The 16,406-nt window shown below is 40.3% G+C and overlaps 1 protein-coding gene across 6 annotated transcripts in view; it reads left to right on the plus strand.

Moving 5' to 3' along the window:
- LOC106881399 (isoamyl acetate-hydrolyzing esterase 1 homolog) overlaps positions 1-16,406 on the plus strand; it is a 214,722-nt gene that overhangs the window by 129,054 nt on the left and 69,262 nt on the right. The gene's annotated exons all lie outside the window — the stretch shown is intronic.

Consider the following 16,406-nt stretch of genomic DNA (forward strand, 5'->3'; position numbering starts at 1 on the left):
ACTGGTGTCAACATAGTCCACATGGGAGCATTTTTTGTTGGTTGTAGTAGTAGTAGTGACTGTGTTGGTAATGGTAAATGACAGTGACCTCTGTCCGTGTCAGTAGCAGTAGATAATTGGTTGTAGTGGTAGGGGTGGAAGTAGCACAAGCAGCAGCAATAGTACTAGTGACCGTAATAGCAGTAGTAGAGACTGTTGGTCGTAGTAGTAGTAGTGACTGTAATAGCAGTAGTAGCAGCGACTGTTGGTCGTAGTAGTAGTAGTAGTTGTAGCAGGGACTGCTGTTTGCAGTAGTAGTTATCGTGGCAGTGGTGGTGGAGTTGTAGGATTCTTTTTTTCCTTTTTTAGATAACCAATGTATGATTTTAATGTTACTGGCTCAGGGTGTTTAAACTTGACCCGAATTTTCTAATAAAATGAAGCTCCTTGTTTTGACCTGCATGCGTGTGAGTGTGTGTCACTGAAACCATTCATACATACATACATAACCACTCTCTCTCTCTCTCTCGCTCTCTCTCTCTCTCTCTCTCTCTCTCTCTCGCTCTCTCTCTCTCTCTCTCTCTCTCTCTCTCTTTCTGTCAATCACTACAAAAACTGAATGAAAAAATTTCGGTTATCTCTCTTTTCTCTCTCTCTCATACACACACACCATCAACATTACTCTCTCTGTCTCTTCACACACACTCACAAAAGCAATTCATATACACACCACACATTCTGTCTCAGACACCCCATCAAACACACACACACGCACATCAATTCTTCCCTCTCACGCAACTTTAAAAGAACTTCACTCATACAACTGCATGCTCTCTCTGTCTCTTTTGCTTTCATGCCGACTTCAAAAGACCCCCTTTTTTCCCCAACCACATATTAAAAACATACTTTCACTTGTCCGGGCATTGCTATTACTGACAAATTCACAACAATTCAACTCGAGATAAACACAAACCACCTCGTGCTGACTGCAAAACTCCCACCAAATTATCCGCAAAGACACACACATACACACACACACGTTCATTTCATATATCTTCTTTCAATTTCTGCTCTCTGATTAGACAAACATCTAATACAATAACTCTCACTTACATTTTGTTCTCTAAAAAAGTACGGGTCTATTTTTTCTATAAGTGTATAACAATGACTTATTCCATACTTCTCCACTTAGCTTTTATCTTTACTTTTCTTAAATCGGATGCGTCTGCTAATAAGTTGCAGAACTTTGGCAGTACAGTTACAAATCCTTTCTGCTTTACTTCTTACATACAATTTCCCCATAATTTCTTACAGTTTCATTTTTTGGTGATGATTGAAATGTCAAACATTTTCTAACAGTTAAAGCAATTCTTAATGTCAACTTCTTAATGCCTCTTCTATTTTTTTCCTAGCCCTCATACTTACTGAAAAAATCGATTAATACTTTTTCTAATGCAAATCCCCTCTTTGTTCTGCCATTAAAACAACCAGTTGCTCACACAACAACAAGGGGACTTCAGCCAAAACTTTCACTATGCTGTCTCTCTTCTTTCACCTCTTTGTGGGGTTAATTATCTTCATCTTTAGTTACAGTTTCTCATTCAAACTACATAATACGCAGAATTGCCACATTAATACAGTAGGGTGTTTTGAGGGAGATTTGGCTGCTATTTGTACCAGGTCTACCTACCATTTAGAGGTCTGAATTTAATTTTCATTCACAGATTTGCGTTTGAAAAATTTAACATAATCTTTTCCATAAATCAACTATCGTAAAAATTTTCTACCATTACCTCACATTTTCTATGTATGTGTGTATACCTACCATGACCTCGCATTTTCTATGTATGTGTGTGTACCTTAAAAGATGTGATTAGACAGAGGTCCAATAGAATAGTTCTCAGAAACAGACTACATACAAATTCTTTCTTCACAACTCCTTGAAGCTGTTTCCTGTGAAGATATTTTGGAAAGACTTCCACCCCCACTTCATTCACTCCCAAATTCGTTTATTTAAAAAAAATTTTTTTGCTAAAAATCCCCGTTTTTGGATATGGAGGTTCGGGAAAATTGCCAAAAATCAGCATTGAGAAATTTTCCCCTCTTTCCCCTCCAACTTCTTCAATTTTGACTTTTTTCCCCAACACTAACCCTAAAACCCTAGCCCTAACCCTAACCGTAACTCTAAAACCCTAACTCTAACACCCTAACCCTAAAACCCTAACCCTAAAACCGTAACCGTAAGTACAGAAATGTTTTGAAATTTTTGTCCTGATCATAATGTCCGTATTTTTCCGCATATTTAGACAAAAACATTTTTAAAGATTTTTGGAAATCTTTTTCAGAATCATAATCTCCGTATTTTTCTTCGTATATTGAGAAAAAAATTCTGAAAAAAAGTTCAAAATGAAGGAAATGGGGTGGGGGTAAGGGTAATTTAGAAATGTCGATTTTTGCCAATTTTTTTGCAGATTCATATTCCCCATAGCTGAAAAGGGGGGCTTCTGTTGGAAAAAAAAACAATTTTAAGAAAGGGTGGTTTTGTGGGTGGGGAACAGGCGAAGCTGTTTTCTGATGGGGGTGGGGTGGGGGAATTTTCATACAGCTGGAGGCTCCAATCGAAACAGGGGACCTGAAATGATAAGATTGAGAAATGCTATTAGAGATTATGCCTAACCAAAAACAATCACAGCCACATCATCCAAACAGACCGGATGAAACCGGGCTTAGCTGCTAGTATATATATATATATATATACAGGGTGTCCTGAAGTTAAGGCAACTGTAGTTTTTACTTTAATAACTATCAATAAATGTGATAGGATATGAAAATTATACAATACTATAAAAGCTTAGTGTGTCTTCTTTTTGTTTCAGTGTAAATAAATTCAGATTTATAGATTAGATAATGGGTATAGAGCAAAATACAATCATAACACTTCACTGAGGAGGCAAAAATAATACAGCTATCGCAAAAAAGCTTAAACTTAATCAAACAACAGTCCAAGAAATTGTTGAGTAATTTCAAGAGACTTGTTCTTCCACTGATTGACCTCGAAGTGGCCATAAAAATTGTATGGACCCTCAGCTTATCAAAAGTACCACAGAAAAGATACAGCAAAATCTTCATTGTTCTATCAGAAAACTGGCTGCCACAGCAAAAATAAGCTGAGCATCGATGTATTGAGTGCTGAAAGAGAATTTCAGGACCCACCCTTACAAGTTTATAAGGCCATGAGACTGGAGAGAAGTCATCTTATCCTGTGTCAGATTGGTGAAGGCACGCTGCCCAACCTGGTGTTCACTGATGAAAAGAAATTTGACATCAAGTAGACAGTAAACTATCAGAATGACTGACTTTGGAGTGTATCTGGTTCCATTGAGGGTAGACTTATAAATCAACGTCAAAATCCACAGTCAGTTATGGTTTGGGTAGGTGTGACAGCTATTGGAACGTTTCCCCTCATTTTTGTGCCCTTGGGTGTTAATTTTAACACCCAGCAATACATTAGTGACATTCTGGAAGCTGAACTGCTTCCATGGGCAAACGAGCACTTTCAAGGTACACGTTGGAGCCACCAACAGGACTTGTTGCTATCTCACTCCAACAGACATAACACTGGATTCAGAAAAACATTCCATCATTCATAGGCAAGGATGTATTGTCCTCAAGAAGCCCCAACCTCAACCCGTTAGATTTTTCTGTTTGGTCCATTTTGGAGACGAAGGTCTCAAGCACTCACCATGCTTCGCTTGATGCTCTGAAGGCAAAACTGCCCCAGGAATGGGCTTTGATTCCGCAAAAACAGCTGCGTTCCACTTGTGAAGCATTCATACCTAGACTTAAAGCAGTGATTTGAAACATTGAATAAATGTGGTAGTGTCATAATTGGGTTTCCTTTACCATTGCATTGCAATGCTCAGACCACAAAGATAACAATATTTTGCTTTGGCAAAATTGAGAAAAGTTGGTTGCCTTATTTTTGAGATACCATATATATGTATATATATAGCAATGAGAAAATGGAGGAGAATATGCGGTACCCATCTACTTGCAGACAATGTATTCCATTGATTAATCTGTGTATTTTATAACTACATTGACAAAAAACACAATATACAGACACTTATGACATACCATGTCATAGTAACAATTACAATTTCAAATATAAAGGACATTTAGCAATTGGAGAAGGGACAGAAACTTACAGCTGTTTCGGCCTAGCGTTGGCATGCCCCATTCTATCTCTATAGCTCCTGTACGCCGGAGTAATTAGTAGATGAAACTGATGTAATGATGGTACATGCATGATTCGCTAGGCCTCTTCAGAGATTTACAAAATTCAATACAAATATAAAATAATAAAGTAAAAATAAAAAAATAAAAAATGAAAATATAAAAATATAAGGCACATAAAACAGCCTACAAACAGTATATAAAACCACCTTTTTTAGTCAAAGAAATCAATCCCTGGACTTATTCTTTGTAAGCCTGGTATTTATTCTGTCAGTCTCTTCTGCCAAACCGCTAAGTTACAGGGGACATAAGCACACCAACATCTGTTGTGAAGTAATGGGGGAGGGACAAATACAGACACAAAGACATACATACATATATGCATACACCGTACATGAATAAACTGTCATCTAAATTACACAAAAATGAAAATAAAACTGACATCTCATTTTAGCAGATATATTTACCAAAACTACATAAAAATATTTCAAAATACTAAAGAGTAAATTTATTCGATAAAATCGTCGTTGGCTTCAACCACGGCTTCCAGACGACTTCGGAATCTCCTGAAACTTTTCTGGATGGTCTCCTGAAACTTTTCTAAGTTGATGAATGTTACCATAATCCTTGTCTTCAGCTCATCTTTGGTGTTACAAAGAGTTTTGTTGGTCTGTCACTCAACTGCGTGCCACACTTAATAATCACGGGGGTTGCAGTTTTGGGAGGTAGGTGGCCAGATGTTTGGAGTGATGTAGTCTCAGAAATTGTCTGAAAGCCATGACTGGGTTCTTCTGCTTGTGTGGCGTGGTGCAGAGTCCTGTTGCCAGACATAAGGTCTTCCAGTAGCTACCTACTTGACCTCGGGCAGCACTACCTACTCTAGGCACTTGATGTAGGGCTCCATGTTGAGTCTGAGGCCGTGTGGGAAGATGAATGGAGGCATAACTTCACCGTCGCTAGTCATCACTCCAAATACCATGATGTTGACTGGATGTTTGATTTTTATCACTCTCGGTACATGTTTTGGGGACACGGCATGGAGCTTCCGGCGTGAATATCAAGCTGTACAACGTGTCATTTTCCAAATTTCTAGCAGAATGAATTGCATCATGCTGCTGTTTTTTTCAAAGACAGTGCCCAACTGACCCTACCATACTGTGCAGTCAACAAAATCAAAAACAGACAATGCACATGCGAGAAATTAAAAATATAAAATGGCGACAGTTTACCCATTGCACCCTGTATATATACAACAGGTTTCTTTCAGTTTTCGTCTTCCAAATCCACTCAGAAGGCTTTGGTCAGCCCAAGGCTATTGTAGATGACACTTGCTCAAGATGTCACACACGCTTGATATATATATATATATATATATATATATTTGTTTTTTTTTTTTTTCTAACAAACTTCAAATGCAAGCCCAGCCTTTTCTATGGTCTGCCAAAAATACACAAGAGCCAGATCATAAATGAAACCATCAAAAAATCACCAAAGACATACATACATACACCAAACCCGGGGGATCTAAAACTGCGACCCATCATAGCTGGCCCAGCCTGTGAAACACACAGACTAAGTCTATTTATGGACATCCTCCTAAAACCCTTCCTTAAACACATCAATAGCTATATCAGAGATGACTTGGATATGTTAAATCACCTCCCAAAGAAAGTCAAGGAAGAAACAATCATGGTCTCATTTGACGTGATTAATTTATACACCAGTATACCTCATAATTATGGACTAGAGGCAATTCAGTTCTGGCTGGATCAATTCCCGAAAGAAATCCCAAACAGGATCAGTAAAGAATTCATTACTAAATCGGTTGAATTCATCTTACGAAACAACCACTTCATGTTTGACAATACTTTCTACCGACAAAAATCCGGAATTGCTATGGGCACTAGGGCAGCTCCAGTCATTGCGAACCTAACAATGGGTTACTTGGAAATAATAATATACCAGGAATCTTTATCCACCTTTGGAAACACCCTTTCCCAATACATAAAAGAAAATTGGAAAAGGTTCCTGGACGACTGTTTCATACTCTGGAATGAAAACACAGATGAACTCTTGAAATTCAAAAGTCTATTGAACAGTGTCAACCCAAACATACAGTTCACAATGGAGTACAACCAAAAGGAGCTCCCATTCTTGGATATACTAATTAAAAAAGTAAACCTAAAAATAGAAACGGACATATTTTACAAAACCACAGACGCCGAACAATATCTACTATTTGATTCATGCCACCCAAGACACACCAAGACAAACATCCCCTTCAACCTTGCAAGAAGGATATGCACAATAGTGTCAGAAGAAAATACTAGAGACTACAGACTATAAGAACTCAAAAACACACTAATTGACAGACACTACCCAGTTCAACTCATAGAGGATGGAATCAGATGTGCATCACAAATTAACATAGAAAACCTAAGAAAAGTTAAACACAGCAACACACATTCCCCGAAAATACTGCCGTACATATCCACATACAACCCCAGAAACAAAGAAGCCTTCACCATCATCACCCAAAACATACCAATGCTACATAAGGACTCCAAATTGAAGGAAATTTTACACACACACAAATTCATCAAAAGCCACAAACAACCAAAATCACTGAAAAAGATCCTCACAAAGGCAAAATTACTTTCCGAAACAACAGATGCGAAAGTAAACAAATGTGGTCGACCAAATTGTTCAACATGCCCAAACATTCTAGAAGGTTCAGAATTCCTCTTCAAAGAGGGACACAAATTCAAAGTTAAATCTAACTTTACTTGTGCCTCAGAAAATCTTATTTATGTAATAAGATGTTTGGGCTGCCACGAGAACTACATAGGGTCCACAGGATTATCGCTCAGACGTAGATGCACTCTGCACCGCCAGCAAATTGCACACCCAGAATACCGAATGATACCTTTTAGTGATCATATTGAGAAATGCGCAAAACAAATGCTACCACAATTTATAATCTTTCCTTTTTATCAATGTGCCATTAAAACACCAACACAGATTAGATTAAATAAGGAAACCTTTTTCGTTCAAAAATACAAACCCAAACTTAACTATTGCTAACACATTTAAATAAGGAAATTCATCACCCCACTGGGAAAAAAAAGGGGGAAAAAATATAGAACAAAACCATGGTAAATTAATCAAATTCTACCACCTCCTAGATTTCGATTATCTCCTCTATACCGGAAGAAATCCCTAATTACCTCCCCCTATCTAGAACATTTTTCTGACATAATTTAAATATATACTTTAACCATGTAACACAAGCCTTCTGTAGTTTTTTCACTCTTATTATCTTTTATATATATATATATATATATATATATATATATATAAGCAATGTTAATTCTCTAAATGAAGTATTAACAGTAACTGCACGATAAAGTGTAGTATATTGCCACTTAAGTGTGGCTGACCCCTAGGGGTGGATGTTACTGTTGCTTTTAGCCCCAGGAGGACATCTCCTCCAGCTGGCTTATCGACACACGACTGTGTCCTGTTTGCCAAGGGAAGTTATCCCTCTCACCATGATCTGTAGCACGAACGGATCTGGATTTCAGGGTTATTTCCCTTCGTCGGCGTTCGACAGCCACTGACCCTGGTGAGAGAGACAAAATCCTGGCAATCTTATATCTACTTTTCCAGTGAAATTCTTCACTGATATCGAAAAGGTGAAAACAAGCAATGTTAATTCTCTAAATGAAGTATTAACAGTAACTGCACGATAAAGTGTAGTATATTGCCACTTAAGTGTGGCTGACCCCTAGGGGTGGATGTTACTGTTGCTTTTAGCCCCAGGAGGACATCTCCTCCAGCTGGCTTATCGACACACGACTGTGTCCTGTTTGCCAAGGGAAGTTATCCCTCTCACCACGATCTGCAGCACGAACGGATCCGGATTTCAGGGTTATTTCCCTTCGTCGGCGTTCGATAGCTACTGACCTCGGTGAGAGAGACAAAATCCTGGCAATCTTATATCTACTTTTCCAGTGAAATTCTTCACTGATATCGAAAAGGTGAAAACAAGCAATGTTAATTCTCTAAATGAAGTATTAACAGTAACTGCACGATAAAGTGTAGTATATTGCCACTTAAGCAACAGTAACATCCACCCCTAGGGGTCAGCCACACTTAAGTGGCAATATACTACACCTTATCGTGCAGTTACTGTTAATACTTCATTTAGAGAATTAACATTGCTTGTTTTCACCTTTTCGATATCAGTGAAGAATTTCACTGGAAAAGTAGATATAAGATTGCCAGGATTTTGTCTCTCTCACCGAGGTCAGTAGCTATCGAACGCCGACGAAGGGAAATAACCCTGAAATCCGGATCCGTTCGTGCTGCAGATCGTGGTGAGAGGGATAACTTCCCTTGGCAAACAGGACACAGTCGTGTGTCGATAAGCCAGCTGGAGGAGATGTCCTCCTGGGGCTAAAAGCAACAGTAGCATCCACCCCTAGGGGTCAGCCACACTTAAGTGGCAATATACTACACTTTATATATATATATATATATATATCATCATCATCATCATCATCGTTTAACGTCCGCTTTCCATGCTAGCATGGGTTGGACGATTTGACTGAGGACTGGTGAAACCGGATGGCAACACCAGGCTCCAGTCTGATTTGGCAGAGTTTCTACAGCTGGATGCCCTTCCTAACGCCAACCACTCAGAGAGTGTATATATACTATATATACTAGCAGAAGTGCCCGGCGTTGCTCGGGGCTTAATTGCTTTAAAGTACTGTTAATGATTCTACTCAATTATGATTATTGATGCAAAGATTGCTATAAGTTGACAACCAACCAATCTTTTTGCAACTGGACAGAAAGCCCTGCCAAGAGCATTGCAACACTCTCAGAAGGGGGTAACAATAGAATGTGAGGTGGCCCTGAAAAGGCTGTTTTATTGTTCTCACAATTGTAATAATGTGTTAGGTAGTCATGTAAGGGTGTGTAAAATGTTCACAAGTGAATATGGCATCTTCATTTTCCATCAACGGCAGTGGACGTGTTGTTGCAAAACTTCATGGTCTGTGAAAACAGAATAGATGCCCTATGGAGGAAAGATGAGGATTAATCATGGGTTAGTAAATATGGGTAAGTTTGAAAATATACAACAATAGCATCTACTCACCATATGTCAGATGGGCAAGACTGTAGTGGTGTTGAATAGATGAATCAGAACACTTGTCTCGTGAAGATGTTGTGTAAAATGACCTGTTGCTTTAGAATAGTTTGTATTTGATGTAATGGTGTGAAATATAATGGTGAGAGAGAGGATGTATGTATTTAGTTTTATCGATTGTTTAAGTTTTGTTATTTTATGTAAATTGTAATGGTGTGTAAGAGATAGTTACTTCTTCATGTAATTATTTTAATGCATTTGTTTCATTGATCGTCGTTATGATTACATTTGTTGTTGTATGAAATGATATGTTGCTTGGTTTTCAAATGGTATCTTGCGATAATGTTGCCGATGTAGTAAACTGTAATGGTGAGAGAGGAGATGGAAGGGGGAGATGTATCATGTACGTCTGATGTAGAAGATGAGGCTGCTGTACTGATGAAGTGAGTGAAATAGAACTGAGCGGAGTGCAGGTGTTGGTGAAGTGTGAAGTAATTGCAGGGAACTACCAAAAAATGTAAATCGCGTCATAAAAGCATTGTTGACTCTTTGAGAGTCGTACGGAATTGAAATACTAACCTATCCATCGTTCTCTGATGCCTCCCCAATGGGTGTTGGTGAGTAACAACAGGTGATTTTTGAGCAGGGTCTGATTTGTAATGAAGTTTTGTAACGCTGCGAGAATCAGCGTTTTTACGGCTGATATTTGGGAGTGTCAAGTGCACTGCAATAAATATGAACCTACACCTACTTAGAAATTACTGACGAAAAGTAAGAAATTTAAAAAATTGTTTAAATTAATAAAATTAGGAATCGAAGTAATCCTATAAAACCTCCTTGTACACAATGTTTTTTGTTTTTCCTTGTGGAATGAATGCGAAAGCATCACTCTTGCTGCCCACATGAGCAGCCAACGTAAAGCTGACCATGAGAGAAACACGGCTCCCCTAAATGTATTCCTGCGACAGACAGTGTTTGCCCCTGTGCTTTGTTAATTGATATTGTGAAGCATGGCCTCACTGGGAACTGGGACCTCTGAAATGTGAAAGGTAGGTCTGCTCCTGATGGGAAAAGATGCATTCTGGGTATGAGGACAACGTTGCCTTGACCACACCATGATTATCGTAGCCTCAATTAGATTGGGAGATAAAGACTTAACGATCAAACGTGTGTCATTGCATTGTTTAGGCGGAACCAAATTTTGAATGAGCATTATGGGGGCACCAACTTTAAGTTTGAGAATGTGTGGGGGTAGTCCAGGGGGCTCAAAGGAATTTAGTACTTCTATTGGATAGTTGATGACGTCCTCAGGGTCAAGAGTTGTATCAATAGACTTATATATATAGCCATCCCCAGGAATGATTTTTTAGCATTTGGTCATTAATATGGTAAACAGTTGTATTCTTCGGGGCCAGAATAGCCCTTTGGCCAATCCAATCCATATTCTGATAATTTGCTTGGAGATCTGGGAAAACTGCATCAGTGAGATCAGAAGGCGTATTAACAATGGTACAAAGTGAATCAATGGCAATATTACCTTTTTCATCGCAGGGAGTTTTGCCTTCACCAAGTGCAAGGAGGGTGTGAGAAAATTCTGTTGATGCTACGTCACCTCGCATATGAGCCCGCATGTTAGTGTGAAGTTTGAGAGTCTTCACCAGGGTCCACAATGTGGATGACTTAAGACACGCACGTACTGTATCAGCTCTATTCTCCTTGGGAATAACTGGCAGTGTTTGCCTGAGGTCCCCTGAAAGAAGAAGTGTTATGCCTCCCATGGGAACTGTAGAGTCTTTGATGTCTCTCAGAGATCTATCTAGCGCCTCAAGTGCACCTCAGTGGGCCATTGTACATTCATCCCAAACGATAAGCTTGCATCGTCTGAACACTTCTGCCTGATCGGAGCTGTTACTGATGTTGCAAATTGGTGTATCAGTTTTCGCTAAGTCAAGCGGGAGCTTGAAAGTAGCCACAATTCCAGATGATGCCACAGCTAAGGCAATGCCTTGTATTTGCCTAATCTCAGCCAATATTAATTTTGTGACAAAAGTTTTGCCAGTTCCCGCAGGAGTGTCAAGGAAGAAATGAACACAGGTTCGTGTGTCACATAGCAAGCTAGAGGTGATGGCCTCTTGAAGCTAATCAACGGCAGCATTCGTCTTATTTTTTGGACTGCCATGTTGGCTTGGCGATAACTATTAATATCCAATACTGCTACCATAGTCTCCTGTAGAGAGACTTAGAAATATTAATATTTCTAGTTTTGAAAACCAGTGGAAGTATTCCACTGAATTTAGCTAAATAATCCTTCGTACAGACAGTCAGTAGCGACACCTGTTGGGTCCGTCTGCTCTACATTGATAAGAGGCGACACCCTGAAACTATTCTGTAGATGCCAGACCAGTAAGGGGAAGTGGCTAACCTCCCCTGTTCGAAGGTTATAATGGACACAGGTTCGTGTATCACATAGCTAGCTAGTGGCGATGGCCTCTTGGAGCTAATCAACGGCAGCATTCATCCTATTTTTTGGATTGCCATGTTGGCTTGGCGATAACTATTAATATATATATATAGTGATATTGAATAAATAACATTTAAAATAACAATAACAAACAACAAGAAGATGTGCACATGGAATGTATTAGTTTGGCACTCAGTACAAAGAGAGTTTTTGACACATAGCTCTTCGATGGAAAGGAAAGAGGGAAAAATAAAAATTCCAAAGAAGGAAAAAATGACCAACAGTTCATGTGTAGTTACACACATGCACACACACATATATGCTCATACATACACATGCATACTTATAAATATATCTATGCATGTACTAACATATGCATATATGAGTGTGTGTGCATGCATGTTTGTTTACATTTCTTATAAAGATTGCTGAAATCAGTATTGTCATTAACTTCATGTCAACAACATCCTTTGAAGGTGTGTGAAATATGTTATCCTTTACTTGGGAAAAGAATTAAGGGTTAGTGTCAAGAAAGACAAGCATAAAAAATGGGCTAAAAGGGAAATGAGGAAAGCTTCTGAAAACCTTTATATATTTCAGGCACAAAGCCCATCTTCAGAAGTGTACAGTCAAAATGTGTGTCTTTTTAAATGAGTATCTTCTTTGTGTTCTTTAACTTTGTGTGTCTTGTTTTGTTAAGTGCTTTTAGCTTTGTTGTCATGTTAGCCTTGTTTGTTGCACTTTATGTTCTGATATTAGATATATTTTTGTGCCATGTTAGCTCTATTGTTGTCATATCTTTTATTTTTTACTTGTTTAAGTCATTAAACTACAGCCATGCTAGGGCACTATCTTGAAGAATTTTTGTTGAACAAATGAATCATAGTATTTATTCTTTTTAAGCCTAGTATTTTTTCTATTGGTCTCTTTTGCCAAACTGCTAAGTTACAAGCATGTAAATGCAAAAACACCAGTTGTCAAGTGGTGGTGGAAGACAAACACAGACACAAAAATGCACATGTGCTTGCATGCACACATACATATAAAAGTGAGTTTGGAAGGATATACTATCTGGGTGGATACCATATTAGGAAAATAAATAAATAAATAATTCAAACCTAAGTAAACTAATTTGGTCAATCAAAGACAAAAACAATAGCTATTTTATCAATTGAGAACTACTGCTAAGCCTTATCAAGTAGAAGGAAATAGTTGCAATTTATGTGTAGACGAGCTTTACCAAATATTTACATCAAAACCCACATTAATTAATACATGATGTGAACAAGCCCTTAAATGTTTACTTAAGAGATATAAAGATAATTCTAGATAGCCAATGCCCCAGCAACAACTGGGCTTGATATAACAAATATTAGGTTGTTTCACATGAAATGTTGTATTTGAAAGGTAACAATAAAATATTTCAGGAGGAGGGGCTTAGATATGGAAAGGTTGAAGTCAGCTATGTCAAACTGGATGAATTTGCAGGCTGATTTATTCTCAAAACCATGGAACCAGTCAATTACAGCTGCACTGGAGTTCCATTGAGTCAGTCCTTCCTGATGTCGGAGCTGTTAATGATACCCATTTCACTTTTGGAGGGGTTGATCAGCCTGCATCTGGGATTGGAGAAGAAATTATGCTTATGGTCCTTAAGAGCAATATGGCAGGGTTGTGTGGTGAGGCAGTCCACGTGATCCTCTATATTAAGGTGAGTAGCTAGCTCTTTTGCTTCTGTGTTCATGTCATTTTATGTGGAATTATGGATTTTCTTGTATGTTTTGTTGCTGGTGCTTGTGAGGAGTCTTGAGTGTGTGGAAATGATTGTGTCATAAATATTTTTTGTTCTTACTGCAAAGGTGTGTAGGTTGGGTGATTGCTTAATACTGGTCATATAGTTATTTAAGGATTTAAGGAAGGGGTTAGAATAATGCTGAAACCTTACCTTCTTTACAATGTTCCATAGGTTAGTCTTGAAGTTCTCAAGGACTTTCATACATGGAGGGCACTTTTGGGATTTGAATCCAGCTTTATCCACAGATGTAGCTGTGGATGGGTTCTCGTAGAAGAAAGCCTTCTAGTGCATGCGTTTGATGACTCTTTCAGTTTTCTCCATGAGTCACGTCAAGTAGATTTTCCTTGGATGTATTTGGATATTCCTCAGTGAGTATGGTAGTGGTTGTCTCTCCATTGCAAACTGTTGGTTAGACATATATACGTACATGCAACAGGCTTATTTCAGTTTCTGTCTACCAAATCCACACACAAGGCTTTGGTCGGCCTAAAGCTATTGTAGAAGACTCTTGCCCAGGGTGCCACATGGTGGGACTGAATCTGGAGCCATGTAGTTGGGAAGCAAACTTCTTACCACACAGTAACTTTGTTAACTTCATTGCTGTTTTTTTGTTATGTTTACTTACTGAATTAATTATATTGCTGAATTCCATTATCTTGTAATAATAAATATTTACCTTTTTTTTTTACAGTGGCAAGATAGTGGCCATAGCCTTTGTAGACTGACTAGGTTGATGAAATTAATGCTCAACACAGACTTCTGTAGGTTGATGCCTGTAGGGAGGTATCAGATGAGAATGAATCACAGATGATTGTGGATATGGTGGAGGGAGGCTTACTTATAGTGAGATAGTGTATAGATGATAGAGTAAGGAAAGCATTTGTATCAGATGGGTCCAAACGAAGGAGCTTTACAATTTTTGCTAGTTCAGAAGAGCAGGAACTCATCATCATCATCATCATCGTTTAACGTCCGCTTTCCATGCTAGCATGGGTTGGACGATTTGACTGAGGACTGGTGAAACCAGATGGCTACACCAGGCTCCAATCTGATTTGGCAGTGTTTCCACAGCTGGACGCCCTTCCCAACGCCAACCACTCAGAGAGTGTAGTGGGTGCTTTTACGTGTCACCCGCACGAAGGCCAGTCAAGCGGTACTGGCAACGGCCATGCTCATCTCGCTCGAGAAACCTCATGTGTCACCCGCACAAGAGCCAGTCCAGGGGCACCAGCAACGATCTTGCACAAAAATCCTACAACAACCCCACACAAGAGCCAGTTCAGGGGCACCGGCAACGATCTCACTCGAAGAAATTTCATGTGTCACCAGCACAAGAGCCAGTCCAGGGGCACTGGCAACAATCTCGCTCGAAAATCCTCATGTGTTGCCTGCACAAGAGCCAGCCAAGGGGCACCAGCAACGATCCCGCTCGGAAAGATTTCATGTGTCGCCCTCACATGAACCAATCCAGGGGCACTGGCAACGATCCTGCTTGAAAGATTTCATGTGTCGCCCGCACATGAGCCAGTCCAGGGGCACTGGCAACGATCCCGTCCCGCTCAAAACATTTCATGTGTCACCCGCACAAGAGCCAGTCCAGGGGCACTGGCAACAATCTCGCTCGAAAGATTTCATGTGTCACCCGCACAAGAGCCAGTCCAGGGGCACTGGCAACGATCCCGCTCGAAACATTTCATGTGTCACCCGCACAAGAGCCAGTCCGGGGGCACTGGCAACGATCTCGCTCGAAAGATATCATGTGTCGCCCGCACATGAGCCAGTCCAGGGGCACTGGCAACGATCCTGCTCGAAAGATTTTATGTGTCGCCTGCACATGAGCCAGTCCGGGGGCACCGGCAACGATCTCGCTCGAAAACCTCATGTGTCATCCGCACAAGAGGCAGCCCAGGGGCACCGGCAACGATCTCGCTCAAAAGATTTCATGTGTCGCCCGCACATGAGCCAGTCCAGGGGCACTGGCAACGATCCCGCTTGAAAGATATCATGTGTCGCCTGCACATTAGCCAGTCCAGGGGCACCAGCAACAATCCCGCTCAAAATATTTCATGTGTCACCCGTACATGAGCCAGTCCAGGGGCACCGGCAACGATCTCGCTCGAAAAACCTCATGTGTCACCCACACAAGAGCCAGTCCAGGGGCACTGGCAACGATCCCGCTCGAAACATTTCATGTGTCACCCGCACAAGAGCCAGTCCGGGGGCACTGGCAACGATCTCGCTCGAAAGATATCATGTGTCGCCTGCACATGAGCCAGTCCAGGGGCACTGGCAACGATCTCGCTCAAAAGATTTCATGTGTCGCCCGCACATGAGCCAGTCCAGGGGCACCAGCAACAATCCCGCTCAAAATATTTCATGTGTCACCCGCACATGAGCCAGTCCAGGGGCACCAGCAACAATCCCGCTCGAAAGATTTCATGTGTCACCCGCTCGAAAGATTTCATGTGTCACCCACTCGAAAGATTTCATGTGTCACCCGCTCGAAAGATTTCATGTGTCACCCGCTCGAAAGATTTCATGTGTCACCCGCTCGAAAGATTTCATGTGTCACCCGCTCGAAAGATTTCATGTGTCACCCGCACATGAGCCAGTCCGGGGGCACTGGCAAACGATCCCGCTCGAAACATTTCATGTGTCACCCACACAAGAGCCAGTCCAGGGGCACTGGCAACGATCTCGCTCGAAAGATATCATGTGTCGCCCGCACATGAGCCAGTCCAGGGGCACTGGCAACGATCCCGCTCGAAAGATTTCAT

Source organism: Octopus bimaculoides, chromosome 6 (genome assembly GCF_046866305.1).
Source record: "Octopus bimaculoides isolate indiv1 chromosome 6, ASM4686630v1, whole genome shotgun sequence".
NCBI classification, from domain to species: Eukaryota; Metazoa; Mollusca; class Cephalopoda; order Octopoda; family Octopodidae; genus Octopus; species Octopus bimaculoides.